We start from the raw sequence: 17,083 nt of genomic DNA, 5'->3' as shown, positions 1-17,083 counted from the left end.
ACTTTATGCAACAATAAATGTTGTTAACCATTCCTCTATCACTTGGTTCATTCTTTTGTCTAGACCTATGCCCTTTTATGATATTTCATAAAAAGAATAAAGTTCCATTTCTTTCTCTCAGAGATCTCAATTCTTTTTCATACAGTAGAGTTGAAAATTGCTTAATTAAAAATCCCATGTGGGGAGTTCCCGTCGTGGCTCAGCAGAAAACACATCTGACTAGCATCCATGAGGACACGGTTTTGATCCCTGTCCTTGCTCAGTGGGTTAAGGATCCAGCGTTGCCATGGGCTGTGGTGTAAGTTGCAGTTGCAGCTCAGGTCTGGCGTTGCTATGGCTCTGGTGTAGGCCAGCTGCTACAGCTCCAATTCGACCCCTAGCCTGGTAAATTCCATATGCTCTGGGTGCAGCCCTAAAAAGCCAAAAAGAAAAAAAAAAATCCATGTAATGAAATTGTTTATAAAGTTTTAACTTAAAAAAATATACGAATTATAAGGACAATGCTCTCAGACTCAAAAGGCCAGGGAAATCTGGACACACTTCAACATTTAAGAACGAGTTTTGGATGAATTCTCCATCATTATCCAATCATTCTACCTTTTAAAATAGTCCACTAGTTTCAAAGTATAAGATTACATCATCAGGACTACAACTGTAAAAATGGATTACATCAAGAAATTTCATCCCTGTATGAGTCAAACTTGCTTGCGGCCAATTTACTCTTACTGATCTTATTAACTACTGAAATTTTTACAGTTTCTTTAACTACAGTGTTTGTTACAAATTTTAGAAGTGATAAAAAGAACTAAAATATTCATAGTTCTTTTCTTTCAGACAAAAGCGTATTGGTCACAGGAGATACAGTGTTGATGTTATTAGGGTTATTACTATGAGCAATTTTATATACACACACACACACACAGATATCACCATATATATACCACTCTAACATAGAAAAATGTTTTCATTTACATTTCTCGTTTCATCTTTAAACTGATCTTAATAAACTGGTAACATAGGTAGGGAGGCAAATAAAGCTATTTCTTATCAATTAAAAAGTAGGTAAAATGAATTTGAGACTTATTCAAGATCTTATTTTTGAGCGGCATAGAACACTCAACCATTAGTTTTTTATTCCAACTCTAGTGTCTTTCCCTATCATACCAAGCTGCTAATCCAGTGTCTTTCCCCATCATACCAAGTTCAGATTATCTGTTTTATGGTTTATTAAATGACAGTTAGGCTCTGGTCTCATGTCTGCCAGTTTATCATTTCGCTAACATTCCAGCACTTTTAAATTCAACAAGTCATGAGAGATAATTCATGGTATTTGTGACTGTATTAAGCACAGAAGTGAAGTATAGGGAAAAATTTCTAGCTAATATAGTATCAAAAATCTAGATTTTTGTACCAGGAGACACCGTAAAGTTGAAGTATTTGAAATTTAGCTATTTTCCTAATTTTATAGAAAATCTGGATTATTCTTTAAAAATTTTTTTCTCACAAAAAATTTTTTTCTCACCCCTTCCCTACCACCAGCCTTTTAGAAAAGCTATCTGTTGATGAAATCCTCCTCTGATTTTTACTTCACCTCCACAGAAACTATTAGTTCACTACCTCCCTCACAGAAGCTTTTTTAATGACCAAATCCACTATCTGAAAAGGCTAGGAGTTTCAGATAACAGGCTGAAATTCAGTTAAACATGCCCTGTAAATGGCATTTTATTGATAGCTATCATCATAAATATATTTAATTTCATATTCTCAGTGCCTAGCAGATTGTGGAGCTTACAGTTAACATTTAATGTTATTTCACTATTAATGAGTGAATATACACTAACAGTCACAGAAAGGGAATTATAAAGAGTTAGTAATGTAACCATCACAAAAAATTTGATTTTATAAAAATTACCAATGGTAATATCATAAGCAAAATTTGAACTCATTTTCTTTCATTTTTTTCCTCCTATGCTTATAACACGCTTATGTGTCAATAGATTATACATATACATTTTTATCCCAATAATTTTGCTTGACACTTTAGGAAATTGTTCTTATGATTATTATATTCCTAAAGGTAACTTTTTATGCCTGCCTAATCGTCTAGATGCCATTTTCACTGCTTCAATTATTTTGCAAATTTTAAAATAAGTATCTACTTACATATACATCTGCTTAAAAAGTTTGGATTATATCCTTAGCATAGATTCCTAAAAGAAGAATTCAGAGTAGAAGGCTATAGTTAAGAAAAGTTTTTTTCAAAGTCTGGCTCAATTTAATTCTCATTAGTGTTTGAATACTCCCATTTCTGTGCCTCTGCTATTATTAACTTACTTTAATGTGATGAGAAACTTAACTTTTTCAGTTAATTGACCTGTTTTTTAGACTTTGAATTTTGTTGACTAATCAGTGATCAATATTTTCCCTTTTATAATACAATTTTTCATGATTTTTTTATCTGCTCATTCAGAAGTATTTATTGAATGCTTATTCTTTATAAAACACTAGTTAAAACTAAGATTTTTTTTTTTTTTTTTGGTTGTACCCATGGCATATGGAATCTCCCAGGCAGGAGAATGAATCTGATCTGCAGCTGTAACCTATGCCACAGCTACAGCAATGCCAGATCCTTAACCCACTCCAAAGGGCTGAGGATCGAACCAAGGCTGCCACATAGACAACACCATATCCTTAATGGGAACTGCAATACCAAGAATTTAAAGTTGAAAACAAAGTTCTTATTTTCAGAAAGTTTGTGGTCTACTACATGCAGAAAATCCAGAGAGGCAAAAAATCTGCAGGTGTTCATCTTTTTCCTTTTGTAAATTGTTATTAAGTTGTTCCCCTTATCTGACAAAATACAATACAAGAACTTTGAGGCACTAAAAAAGCAGACAGAGCACATATTTTTAATATGAGCTACAATGGTAAAAGGAGCACAAAGGTGCAGGAGTTTCATAGGTAATGTCAAATGAGATGCTTAGTAAAACATGAAAAGCAAAATGCCTATGTACAATTTAAAAATGCAAATGATTAATAATCTCTTTCCTTTTATAAAACTGCCAAGTCTTCTTTTGTGACATTTTGTGTAAAATAATTTTTCCTGCACAATATTCCTTCCAAAATTCTTCAGTACTTTCACATCCATTTAAAATAACTACCATCAGCATTCTATTCATTTTATTCAATGATCACTTTTAGAACATTGTCATTTGAAAAGCTAGGATAATTATGCAACATATTTAAGTCTTTGGATCAATCCTGAAACCCACTGGAGCCAATACTTAACATTTGTGTATTGTTTCTGATTTACAGAATACATTCAGTATAGTAATGTCTTGGAATTTCAGCAAGACATGGGAGGAGAGATGATGGCTCAGTCCTTTCAGTAACGTGGTCATGGAGCTGGGCAAAAACTTCTAGCAGGACATAAAATCCCAAAGAGTGTTAATTATAAACTTTCTCTCCATCTGCCTTCAGCCTTTTCTCTCTAAACATCTTTGTGTCTCACATTGTTCCCTCTTCAATCAACATCTTTCATATAACTGACTAATTAGAAAATTTCTACCAATTCCTAAGGTCCTTATTATCTTAATGCCTTTCCACAATTTTGTTGTCTCTGCCTTCCATCACGCTCTGTGCAGACTGGTTTCTTATTTCTGTTTGTTCCTCCACATTTTTCTAACTGCTGTTTTGCCATCCACAAATGGTAATACTGTTATATATTTTTGTTTTTCTATCACACTGTGTGTATCTCTGTGTGTCTTTGTCTCTCTGCATCTCTCCCTCTGCCTGTGTGTCTGTTTCTCTATGTGTCTGTGTGTGTGTGTGTCTCTCTCCAAGAATTCAGCACCTAGGACTACCCCTGATGTGTGTTGGCTGCTTAGATGACTGTTGGCAGCAAGTGTGAATAATTGACTTGATTATACAAGTTTGGAGTAAAAAGTTAGGGTAGAGACAGTGCATTTGCACATGTCTATGGTACTAAGTGCAGAGATTCTGGGGAAAGCAGGGAAATAAAACAGAGACAACAATTAAACTTAATTAGGATCCTACCTTTAGGACTTTGGAAAGTACTAAGGACTTAATTAGTTACTGTTAAGTCCTTTTCATTTGACCTGAAAATTCCATTGTACCAACTTGTACTCCAGGGCATTTTAACATTAGTTCTCATAATTGAAACATAATTGTGTCAAGAAAATAAACAAAATATTTTATTCTCCCATGAAAGTTTTTATCACTTTTAATTTTTGATAAGAAAATAATTGTTTATATTGTGTACTTACTTTTTTACAACATTTAAAATTGGATGAATAAAGTATTTTTAAAAACTCTGGAAAGTTTATCCATTAATAATAATTTATTATTACCTTATTAATATTAAAGGTAACAAATTAAATCTATTCTACACATTTACTCTACGGAGAAAAGTTCTAGCAAAAAGACAGGTTCATAATCCCATACCATAAATTCTGGAGCTAGATATATTTTATTTACTTTTATTTTGGCCACACTTGTGGCATGTAGAAGTTCCAGGGTGAGGGATCAAACCTCTGCCACAGCAGAGGCATTAGATCCTTAACCTGATGCACCATATGGAAACACTTCCTGATGTGTTTTAGAACTTAATATGGCTTGGATTTCTAAGAGGTAGAATACTGATGATACTCAGTATTACCTACCTCCTCAGCAAGATCTGAAACAGCACTCCATAATCAAGTCATTGATACTTCTGCAATAAATCTTATGAATATTCAAAATAAATATAAATGAAAACTAAACAGCCTTTCTTTTTTCTCATGATTTGCAACTGGATGATTTTTAAAAAAAAACTTTAAATTTTCAAAACTTTTTTGAATTCTATTACCATGGATAAGAGATAATAAAATTCAATTGTGTTTAAGCTTATGATACATTACTTATGTCAAAGTCTAAACAGTGGACTATAATTCCTCAGTTTATATACAAACTTAGTATCTTAAAATTTTAACTAGGTACTATATTGAACTGATTCTTAGTTTCTAAATTTAAACTTGAATAAATTTTGCATGCCTAAAAAAGTTTCCCTTTGCAAGTGCTCTTTTAACATTCATATATATTGATCCTATATTGGCCATATTATGATCATCAATTTATTACTAGACCTACAAACTATAGAGAACATTTTCTGATCACATGATATTAAACTAGGAAACTATAAAAAGAAACCCTAAAAACAATACAATTCCTATCCTCTAATAATTATAAAATTATGTTCCTAACGATTCTTATATCAACAAGTAACACCAAAAAAAAAAAAAAATCACAAATTTCTTGGGGAAAAAAATGATATAAAGCTGTGTACATGAAATCATTAGGCACAGTGATACAGCAAAAGCAGAGCTTGGAGGAATATAGAGACCAAAAATCACTGAACTAATGAAGAAAACAAATGAATTAAACCTTCCAATAAAAAATTAACAAAAGCAAAATTTTATAAGTAAAGAATGAAATCAGGAGTTCCTGCCGTGGCACAGCGAAAACAAATCTAACTAGAAACCAAGAGGTCGCAGGTTCGATCCCTGGCCTTGCTGAGTGGGTTAAGGATCTGGCATTGCTGTGGGCTGTGGTGTAGTTTGCAGAAGGGGCTCAGATCTGGTGTTGCTGTAGGCCGGCAGCTGTAGCTCTGATTAGATCCTAGCCTGGGAACCTCCACATGCCACGGGTGCGGCCCTAAAAGGACAAAAGACAAAAGGCAAAAAAAAAGAACGAAATCAGTCAAGATTTTAAAAAGATAAATCCCATATCAAATAATCTGGGAAATGTCCTTTTTCATGACTAGTCAAGTTATTTACAAACCTGTTTAAAAATAAATGGAGGAGTTCCCGTCATGGTGCAGTGGTTAACGAATCCGACTAGGAACCATGAGGTTGAGGGTTCGGTCCCTGCCCTTGCTCAGTGGGTTGCCGTGAGCTGTGGTGTAGGTTGCAGATGCGGCTTGGATCCCGCGTTGCTGTGGCTCTGGCGTAGGCCGGTGGCTACAGCTCCGATTCAACCCCTAGCCTGGGAATCTCCATATGCCGCGCGGGAGCGGCCCAAGAAATAGCAACAACAACAACAACAGACAAAAGACAAAAAATAAATAAATAAATAAATAAATAATGGAAATGAACATACAAAACAGGAAAATGGTATGTAAAGTACAACCGGAATTAACCATGAATTACTACTATTCCAAGTTCTCCACAAATATATTGGAAAGCATCCATGAAAGGATAATTTTCTAGAAATATATTAGTAAAACTGACTACAGAAGAGAAATTCAGAGCAATTTTTCTTAAGAGGAACTGAAAACAAATAACTGCAATTCTCTTCAAAATGCCAAATATGGTCAATTCTATTAAATACTTAAGAAAACTTCAAAGACTGTTTAAACCATTTCAAAGCACACACAAAGGAAAATGTCCCCATTCTTAGAAAGCAATGGATAGATCTTTAATATAAAAACATTACAAAAATCAAATGAAATAAATGAAACAAAAATGAAAAAATAGAAAACCTAAATAAAATACCAGGAAAAAAAATCATAACATAACCATGTAAGGTTAACGTTGCAAAAGCAAGTGTGCTTTAAATGTCAGTAATTAAATTTATGTATAGATAATATGAGAAAAAAAACGTAGAATCTTCTCCACTGTCACGCAAAGACATTTGCTAACTTTCAACATACACTTGATAGTATTTAATAATGCTCACTCTTAATAATTACATTGGTAATTTCTTAATATATGACATACGCATAGTGATAAATATTGGGAAAAGTTACTTTAAAATGATCAACAGGAGAACATCTAATATCACTTCATTTAGTATTACAGCCAGGGCTAGCTACAGATAAAGAAAAACTGACCTTGCTGTCATGCGGAAGACTTACTCTAGGATTATTCCCTTTGAGTCATATCCTTATGTATTTCCCTCCCCTTGAGTGCAGGCTTGCCATGTGATCTTCTAGCCAAGAGAATACAGCAAAGGTGAAGGGATTTTGCAGGCATCAAGTCCCAAGTCAGTTGATTCAAGGTTAACTGAAAAGGAGATTGTCCAAACTGGCCCTGACTTAAAAGCTGGCCTAGATGTAGTAGTCACACAGGCTCTAAGAAGGCAAGGAATTGCAGGTGTTTTGGAGCTAGAGCTTCCCCTGGTTAAGAGTTGGCAAGAAATCTGAGAAATCAGACCTACAGCTGCAAGAACTTGACTTTTGCTAACAATCACAAGAGGTTAGAAGAAGACTCTTAAGTTTCAGAGAAGAATTTAGCTCTGCCAACACCTTGATTTCACGTTTATGGTACTGACTAGAGGATCCAACTATGCCATGTCCGGACTTCTGAGCCATTAAAACTCTAAGAAAATAAGTGTGGTGGTGTTTTAGACCCCTTAGTTTGCGGCAATCTAATTCACATGTTAAAAAGTTAGTGAACAGAAACCTTAATTAACTAGAGTTGAGAGACCAGAAGGGGGCGCTCTCATGCCTTGCAGCAATAGCAGAGCCCAACAGAAAGAAAGATCCTTCTCTTTCCTGGCAAGGACTCAGCCAACAGAAAGCCCTAGACTCTGTTAACTTAACGCATCCAACCTACTTTTCTGCGCTATGAAAGAGTTCTCCCTCCCTTGCCAAGCAGGCACTTGCACATGGCTCACCATGGTTGCAGATCCCAAACGGCAATTCTCTGCTGATCCCAAATAAACCCATCTTTGCTGAAGAACGATCTAGCAGTCTACTTCAGGTCAATGCACAGAAGTAGGAACTAATACACACTTCAATAACTAAACTGACAAAAAACAGGAAACAATAGTTTTCAGACACTGGATAACAGGCAGTACAAAGGAATGCGATATCCCAAATAAGGAATCAGGTGAGCCACATGATTGACCGGCTTGCTGTGTGAAGTCAAGGTCAAGGCTGCAGAGCAGGGAGGAAAAATCTACACCGGTATCTGGCCTCACTGGATTAGGGAGGCAAAGATCAGAGTTAAGGGGGGCCCATATAGCTAGATTTGCTGGGGTACAGTACTGGAAGAAAATCACTGTGAGAACTGAGAGTAGGCACTGCACATATACAGAGGAGTCCTTTTGAATCTATGCCTTGGTAATAACATGCTCATATAGACCTAGGAATAGTCTGTGAAGAAAGTGGAAAGACCTTGTAATATATAGAGTTTAGGTAGACTCCTCAGCAGGGTATTACTCTCGTCAAGGGGCCAAATTAGCCCAAGAACAATGACTACTCTGGACCTTCCTTGACAAAACTTTAAATCAAACCTCAAAACAAAACTCAAAATGAGTTTTTTTCCTGTCTTTTTAGGGACATACCCACAGCATAGAGGTTCCCAGGCTGGGGGTTCAGTCAGAGCTGTAGCTGCCGGCCTACGCCACAGCCACAGCAACGTGGGATCCGACCGGCGTCAGTGACCTACACCACAGCTCATAACAATGTCGGATCCTTAACCCACTGAGCAAGGCCAGGGATTGAAACTGCATCCTCATGGATACTAGTCAGATTCGTTTCTGCTGGGCCACAATTGGAACTCCAGCAAAACTCAAAATTATTTTCAGGAATACAATGAAAGCCAGCAAATAACAAAGTAAAAAGACACAATATCTGGCACAAAGGAAAAAAAAATTACAAAGGAATTTAAAAAATTGCAAAGCAAACAAGAAAATGCAATATATATTCCATTATTAGAAAACTCAGTGATAGGAACTAATTCTAAAATAACAGAGCTGGTGGATCTGACACACAGGCAGGCATTGCGACAGCTACTGTGCATATGCTGTTTGTGTTCAAGAATGCAGAGGAAAACATGAGCACAATGAATGAAATGACAACATATTTCAAATGAGAAGTAGAATCTCTAAGGATTAAAAAAAAATGCCATCTTTGAAATGAAAATACACTGATTTAGACATTGCAGGAAAAAATATCTCAGTAAACTTAAAGAAATAGAAACTGTCCAAAACTAAACATATGAGGAATCTGGTTCCTGGTTAAAAACCTGTACGTGACTTTTCAGGCCTAACCATAGGCCATACTGAGAAAACTGCCCTCGCTGCACTGACTCAGGCACCTTATTTCTGAAGGGAGTTGTGGTCACGGACTCAGCTGGCTTGTTATGCTCTTTGCCTATTTGCATTCCTAGCATAGGCATCTTCATTCTTAGATTTCTTCATCTGGGGCCTTGGGGCAGAGGTCTTCAAGAAACCTGCCCAGGCCTTCTTATGGGGGTTGAGTTGGGATAAGACTTTGGTGATGAAGGGAAAACACTTCCCTGCACTCTGATACAGCATGTTGTCCTTCTCCGCCCCTTGCCCTCTCTCTGACCCCAATGACCCCCCAAACCGCTGAAGCCTATTTTTTGTCAGGGCGTCGGGGGGCTGGGGGGCAGACTCCAGCAGTCTGCACTGATCCACTTTATTCTCTACCAAGTACACATGTTCTTTGGGGGACAGTGAACAGGGGAAGTGGAAGCTTTCACCTGTTCTAGCCTCTTGCTTACACCATCACAGTAAGTGATTGAGGTTTAACTCTTATTTTGGGGTAGTTGCTCTTATCAGCAGCCCTGATACTTGGTAGCTCAGCTCTCTCCCAGCTCAGCTGAGCTCCTGACAGAATAGAGGAAAAAGGCTGAAAAATAGTGAAGAATATCCACGACCCTTAAAAAAATAAATCAAGCAGTTTGTCGTCATACACTTGGAAACCCAGAAAAGGGTGAAGAGGGTGGTATGCAGAAAAAAACATTAAGACGTGGTAAAAATTTTCTAATTTTTGAAGAAAATTTTAAATTCACAAAATCAAAAACTTTAATAAGTCCCCCCAAAATTGTAAAGGATGATATAATTATCATTCATAAGTAATGATTTTATACTTAAATATTTGATGAAAATGTATCTTAACAACATAATCCAGTACCATGGCAATTAACAAAATTAAGAGCCATATATTTCAAAGAAAAAATTTACAGTAGTTAAAAAAAGAAAAATATCTAAAAATATGATTTACAAGATCTGTGCAAAGCCTAACTTCTGAAAGTGAGGAGATAAACATTGATTTATTCCAAATATATACTTTTCTATTCTATAGCATATTCTTGAATGAAAAATCTTAACTATAAATAATGTCAAGTTTCTCTAAATCGATTCCAATAAAATACCAACAGAAATTGTAGTTGACTAGAGAAGCCAACTAAATTTCGTAAAAATATGGAACACAATGTGAAAAAGAAGTATATTAAAGAAAGACTAGCTCCATTATTGCATAAAGTGTGTATGAATTAAAAAGCAATTTGGTACTGAGGCAAGAACATACAAAGAGAAGTGGAGATTTCAAGAACAGACAGATGTAAATAATTAGTATATAGTAAACATGCCATTTCCAATCAGTGGAAGAAATATTGATCGATAAATGATCTTAAGGCAGTGTAACAACTCTTAAGGGTTGAGTGGAATGGCTATAAAACAAGATGGATATCTTCCATATTCCTTTTACCCATGAGAATTCCAGAAGAATCAAAGATTTAAATGAAAAAAAAGCCTCTAAAATATTTTTTTTCAAAATTTTTAGTTTATTTTATTTTGCTTTTTAGGGCTGAACCCATGGTATATGGAAGTTCCCAGGCTGGGGGTCCAATTAGAGCCACAGCTGCCAGTCTACACCACAGCCACAGCAATGTAGGATTGGAGCTGTGTCTGCAACCTACACCACAGCTCACAGCAATGCTGGATCCCGGAACCACTGAGTGAGACCAGGGATCAAACCCGCATCCTTGTGGATACTAGTTGGATTTGTTTCCATTACACTGCAACAAAAACTCCCTAAAATATTTTTTAAAGATTAAAAAAAATAATGTTGAGTTACAAAGGTCTAAGCATGACTCCAAAATTATTAGAAAATAAGTTTGATCACCTAAAAATTTTGATATCTGTGTAAAACATGTAAACAGAAAAAAAGCCTACCATGTGTTCTTGTAAGAAGCAAGTATTCACCAAAAGTAAAGTAGAGTTTTATAATATATTGAAAGGTCCAGGAATTCCTGCTGTGGTGCAGTGGGTTAAAGATCGGGTGTTGTCTCTCTGGTGGCACAGTTTCGATCCATGGCCCAGTGGGTTAAGGATCTGACATTGCTGCAGATCTGGCCTAGGTCAGAGCTGTGGCTTGGATTCTATACCTGGTCCCAGGAAATTCCATATGCTGCAGGGGCAGACCAAAAAAAAAAAAAAAAAAGAAAAGAAATAAAAGTTTCATAAACAATAAAACCACTAGCAAAGGATGGAAAATAAAGTACATAAACAGGCAGTTCATTGCAAAATCATGTGAAATGATGCACATCCTCACTCCTGTATATTTCCTTAATGTGGCGATACTTTTCACCTACAGGATGAAAAATTTACACCTTGACATGGCCATGGAGTATGAGTGTGTAGCTTTCTTTGTTAGAGGGGAATGCAGAAAAATCTTTGGAAGGCAGTTTTTAGTAATTAGCCATTATAAAAATGCAAAAAAAAAAAGAGAGAGAGAGAGAGAGAGTTCCCCTGGTGGTGCAGCAGGTTAAGGATCTGGCATCATCACTGCAGTGGTGGCCATTGATGTGGCACAGGTTCAATCCCTGGCCCCTGAATTACCACATGCCACAGGCATGGCCAAGATAAATGCACCTACTCATTGAAACACCAACTCAATTTTTAAGTCCTTTTAAAAAATATTCTCATATATGTATGTTCTAAATTTCTAAGAATATTCATTACTGCAATTCTACATTAGTGAAAGCATGGAGAAGACCAATATGCAATGATGTATGGAACACTGTGCCACTTATGAAAAGACTAAGACACATGTGCAATAATTTCCAAGACATGTTTTAAAATGAAAAAAAAAAATAAAGGGCAAAAGATAGTATATACCATTTATCAAAACTGAAGGATGTGTGTTTAGGTAATACATCCACACTCATATGAACTGGTATATATCATCATATTCCTTAATTTTATAGTTATATATATTTATACATATATCACCATATGCCTTAAATTTTTAACAAATCTTTTCTAACTCTGTAAATAACTAAGTTTCAGGTTAACAAAATTATTCCACATTGGCCAACATAAGGCAAATTTTTTTTCCTTAAGGAAAACAGATTTTCATGTTTCCACGCATAGAGGCTGAGAGTCATTCTTAGAAGTAATTTATGTTCAAGTTCAGAACTTTTTCAACAATTGAGAAGTTTTATTTATTTTTTGGCCACGCCCATGGCATGGGAAGTCCCTTGGCCAGGGACCAAACTCGAGCCACAGCAGTAATCCAAGCCACAGCAATGGCAATGCTAAGTTCTTAACCACTAGGCTGCCAGGGAAGTCCACTTATAGTTTTAAATATATGAGTTATCTGCAAAGTTATCTGCACATGAAATTTACAATCTGAAATTTTAATTTGTATCTATTAAATTATTCTATTGAGCCTAGCCATCTTCACAGTATTTACAAATTTTATTTTGATGTGTTTATCTCTTAGTTTACCTAGTAATCCTAATAATAGAATAAAATATGAACTATAATGTGTTTTTGTTTAAGACACTGCTTGTGATAGAAGAAAGCTAAGAAGCTGCAACTTGGGGCAATTTGATTTTCAAGAATCAAGGAGAGGAATTTCCTTAGATTTGCTCCCTAAACAAAGCTTATTAAACTAATGCAAACAGAACTGTATGTGAAAGGGTAGAACTATCTGACCATTTCTGCCTCATTGCCTGCAAGATCTTGGCTGAGAACTTTTTCAAGTCCTTATGCTATTCCTATCATTGTCTATGCATAAATTTGGAGGATTCACAAAGGTCTCTTATCTGCCTTCAACATACTTGTTTTTTTTGTCTCTCCTGCTTCAGGCACTGCTGTATTCCTCAGTTCTTCGACATCATCAAAATAAAATCTGTTACGCCTTGTCTGGCTGCTTATAGAGTTATTCTTCGTGAGGAAAGCACCTTGCTTTTCATTACATGGTTTAGAAATTATTTGATGGAAGCAATTGAGTATTTCCCTGGAATAAATTATCTGCAAGTTTATATGTTTGATGATAATGACACTTTATGGAAAGATCGCTAAACACAAAGGTAAAAGACTTGCTATCTGAAGGCACTACTTTATATACACCAATTTAGCAAGAACAGACCTGAAAGACAATCTCCCAGTGCTGCCATAGCTTCAGCACAGTGAGCAGGTCATATAACAACCACTGCTACAGCACTGTGATGACTTCAGTCATAGCAAGACGAAGAATGTGGCTATGTAGTTTAAAATCATTTACTGTATAAAAATAACATTACTGAGTGTAGATGTATTGAGTAAAAATAATAAAAACAAGTATATGAATAAAGGTACCCATTGCAGTATTTCTTTTACTATTTTTTAAGTTGGAAATAATCTAAGGATATGATTCTATAATCATGGTATCTCAATATAATGCAATATTAAGCTTCTAAACATGGAAGTGTTTATTATGAAATATTAAAAAGGCAAAAGTGCACATAATAGTTTTGATTATAATTCATTAAAAATTTGAAACATGTATGGGATTGACACACACTTTCCTTTACCTTCCGAACTTATCTCCTTCAGTATAGATGCCTTCTCATAGAGCTGGCTTATTAAGCAAAACTTACTATGAAGAAAAATGTCTTATAAAATGGATACAGATTAGACAACTTATTTTGTCTTCAGTTTATTGCTGTAATTTAGTGTTTTGGAGAGGTATTGTTGAAGATCTGTCCCAGGAATGAAATACACTCTAGTTTCCAAATGTGCACAGCTGTTAAGATTAGATAGCTACACAGACTGGCGACAACATATTTCTACTTTTACCTTCATACCAGTTTAAATGGACCAAGTGACAAATACATGCTTTACCAAATCAATCACTTTCAAGAATCTGAAATTCAATCATTTTCACAAGGAATCCTTAGGTCTTTCTTTTAAAAGACAAACTCAACTAATGCATTTATTCTTAATTCACTAGAAGAATTTGGATTAAGTAAACTCTTAAACTGAAACTTTATTCCATGTTATGATATACTTGTGCCAGGAAGTAGTTTGCATTAATCTAAATCATTCAACTGGTTATTTTCTGTTCAAGCTCAGCCAAGTTCATTGGTTCATTACTTTCTCCATAATCATTTGTTCTTAGGGATACATATTGCTAAGAATTCTATGCTATTCCTTACACAGGTATCCTGAACTTGTGCTTTACATTTCAGTCTTCATTCTCTGACCTCGCTTCAGTCTAACTTGCTGTTGGGAAGAGACTTTCTTCTGTTCCACATGGGCCGGTGTCTCATCATTCCCTGAATTAGAGGACATCTATGGACAACCCAATGATCAGACCTTTGATCAGCCTCAACACATCTAAAATCTTCCCTTTGGCCTCTGTCCTTCACCAGAGCATAGTTGCTGGGGCTGCCACAGAGTATCCCATGTGTGAGGCAGCAGAGGAATCCAGAACTGACTTTTCAGTTGAAAAATATGCAACTTAGCCTCTTAGCTGCTTACTTAACAGAGCCACAGATGCCTCCTAAGCTTAACAGAAGGTGGGAAACTTTATTTTAAAGCTTCATCTGTTCAGGAAAATAAAAGAAAGTGTATCCTTTAGTTTATTAAGTTGTTTGTTAAACTAAGCAGAGCGGCAAAGGGCTGAGCTAAAAATCCTAATAGGAGTCTGTATTTAATTGTATTTACCTATCATTTATAGGTTATTTGTTAAATGAAAGGAACGGGGGTTCATCGGTTTAGGAAAGATGGTCTCTGTTTAACTTAGCAGGTTTAAATTATCCATATAATAATGTTTTTATTATCTATATTCTAATACAATAAATTGAATTTGTCTTTTTTAACTATAACTACACAATACATGGAGGAGGTACCTCAATTATTGAACTATAGTCACAAGGCATGAATCGACACTTTAGTTTACTGCTCTTTCAAAAATTATTCAATGTCTTCTAAATAAACTGCACGGCATCTGTTTTTGATGGAAATTAGCATGTTTACCCTCAGTAAATGATTATGAGATTTAATTTTAAATACTGCATGGTATTTGTTTTTGATGGAAATTACTATCATGTTTACCCTCGATGAATGATTATGAGATTTAATTTTTTAGTGGAAGCATTCATAATATTCACAACTTTTCTGTGTTTGAAGTTTTAAGAGAGATTTATATAGAATGAATTAGTGGGGGAGAAGGACATCTGCCAGGCCAGATGGATCAGATAAACTAATGCCAGCTGTAAATAAATAGTATACAATTTCACAACTCAATCAGCTCACCTTTTAACTAGCTAGGAGATCCCTAGAGTATCAACTTACAGACTTGCATATTTATTCATTCCATGTATTTTACTAATCTAGTCTATGGTAGACTTTGAATAAGATAAACATTTTCCATCATTTTCCTTTTCCTAAGCAGCCCACAGTTTAGTTAGCCTAAGAAAACCTGTCAATTAATCATAAAAATACAGTATCATTTGTAGCGCAATAGAAATAAGTACAGTTTGCCATGGGATTATAGTGAATGGTCATTCAATGTTTCAGGGAAGTTAGGAAATTATTGCCATCCCCTTATGATATTTGTTTTTGGATAATTAAGAGAGAGACATTTCCCTGTAAACTGAAGAAGAGACAGGGATTTCACAGAGAAAGCACAATTTATGCAAAAGCACAGTGAGAAGCTGCCACATGGCCTGAGGGCTCACAATGGCCTAAGTGCAGAGTCCCTCTGTGGGTATGGTGAGAAATGAGGTTCCTCCCCAGAAGGTTAAAGCTTAAATGACCTTATACACCATGTCAAAGAAATTAAACTCATCTTGGAGGGGAATTTAAAAGTCTGGTGAATGACATAATTAGAGCCTCCTTTTGAAATTTATTTGGAAGTTGGAGAAAGAGGTATGAGAGTGCGACTGACTCAGGAGATGAGCTAAGATTTAGTATTTGTCAGGATTCCAACAGATGCCACACTCGATCCAGGATAAACCAGGGATGGTATGCCCATGGTATATATCCAAAGTTATGGGCAGAGGATAGAAGAACCACAAAGGATAGTGCATGAACCAGGCACTATGGGCAGAAAGACAAGGAGAATGAAAAGATATAGGAACCTAGACCAAGAGTCATTAAAAGTGGTTGGCTTCAAAAAGAGCAGTGCCCTTACGTCCCAACACAGGCATCCTTCAATACCTCATGTGGAGGGAAACCAGGAATTAAATACCCCCAACCTCACCCTCTTTCCTCACTGTAATCTTCCACTGAGGCTTTCGCCAAACTCAACTGACAAGAGGGGGCATAGCCTCCCAGAGCACAGGGCCAGGGAGCCAAGGCAAGTAAGTTGATCTTGAGGATAAACCAAAGATACCTGGTACTGTAGTGATACTAATTTAATAACATAAGGTCTTATGAATAAACGTGGTAGGATTTGATAAATGTATGTAAAACATAATAAGCAAGAAGTAGCTTAATTGTACCACATGAATGTCAATCATCAAATATGTCTCAAATTCCTAGCTTGGGCAAGTAAGGAGGCGATGTGTTTCCACCCATTTCACTCGATCTACTGATCCGGACCATTACTCTCCCATTTCCATCTTCAGACACATCCTCTTTTAAAGTTCATGCTACTAACCTAACTTTAACTCTTCTTGTCCAATAAGCTAGTAACCATACCGACCTCTCAGTCTTTCCTGCGAGTCAGTGAACTCTTGAGTTCTAGCTTTCCCTCAATTCTGCATGGATTAGACTCATCAATAACTAAATCTATTATCGGATACTCCATCCCTGGATGACACCTGAATCCTGGCATCATCATGAACTTCTGTACTTCAGAAAAACTTTCATTTTTGTTTTTTTGTCTTTTGTGTTTTTAGGGCCACACCTGCAGCAAATAGAAGTTCCCAGGTCAAATCAGAGCTGCAGCTTTCCGGCTCACACCACAGCCACAGCAACATGGGATTCAAACTATGTCTGCCACCTACAGCACAAGTCACGGCAATGCCAGATCCTAAACCCACTGAGCAAGGCC

Source organism: Phacochoerus africanus, chromosome 11 (genome assembly GCF_016906955.1).
Source record: "Phacochoerus africanus isolate WHEZ1 chromosome 11, ROS_Pafr_v1, whole genome shotgun sequence".
In the NCBI taxonomy this organism is placed as follows: Eukaryota; Metazoa; Chordata; class Mammalia; order Artiodactyla; family Suidae; genus Phacochoerus; species Phacochoerus africanus.
This window is presented reverse-complemented; position numbering follows the sequence as displayed.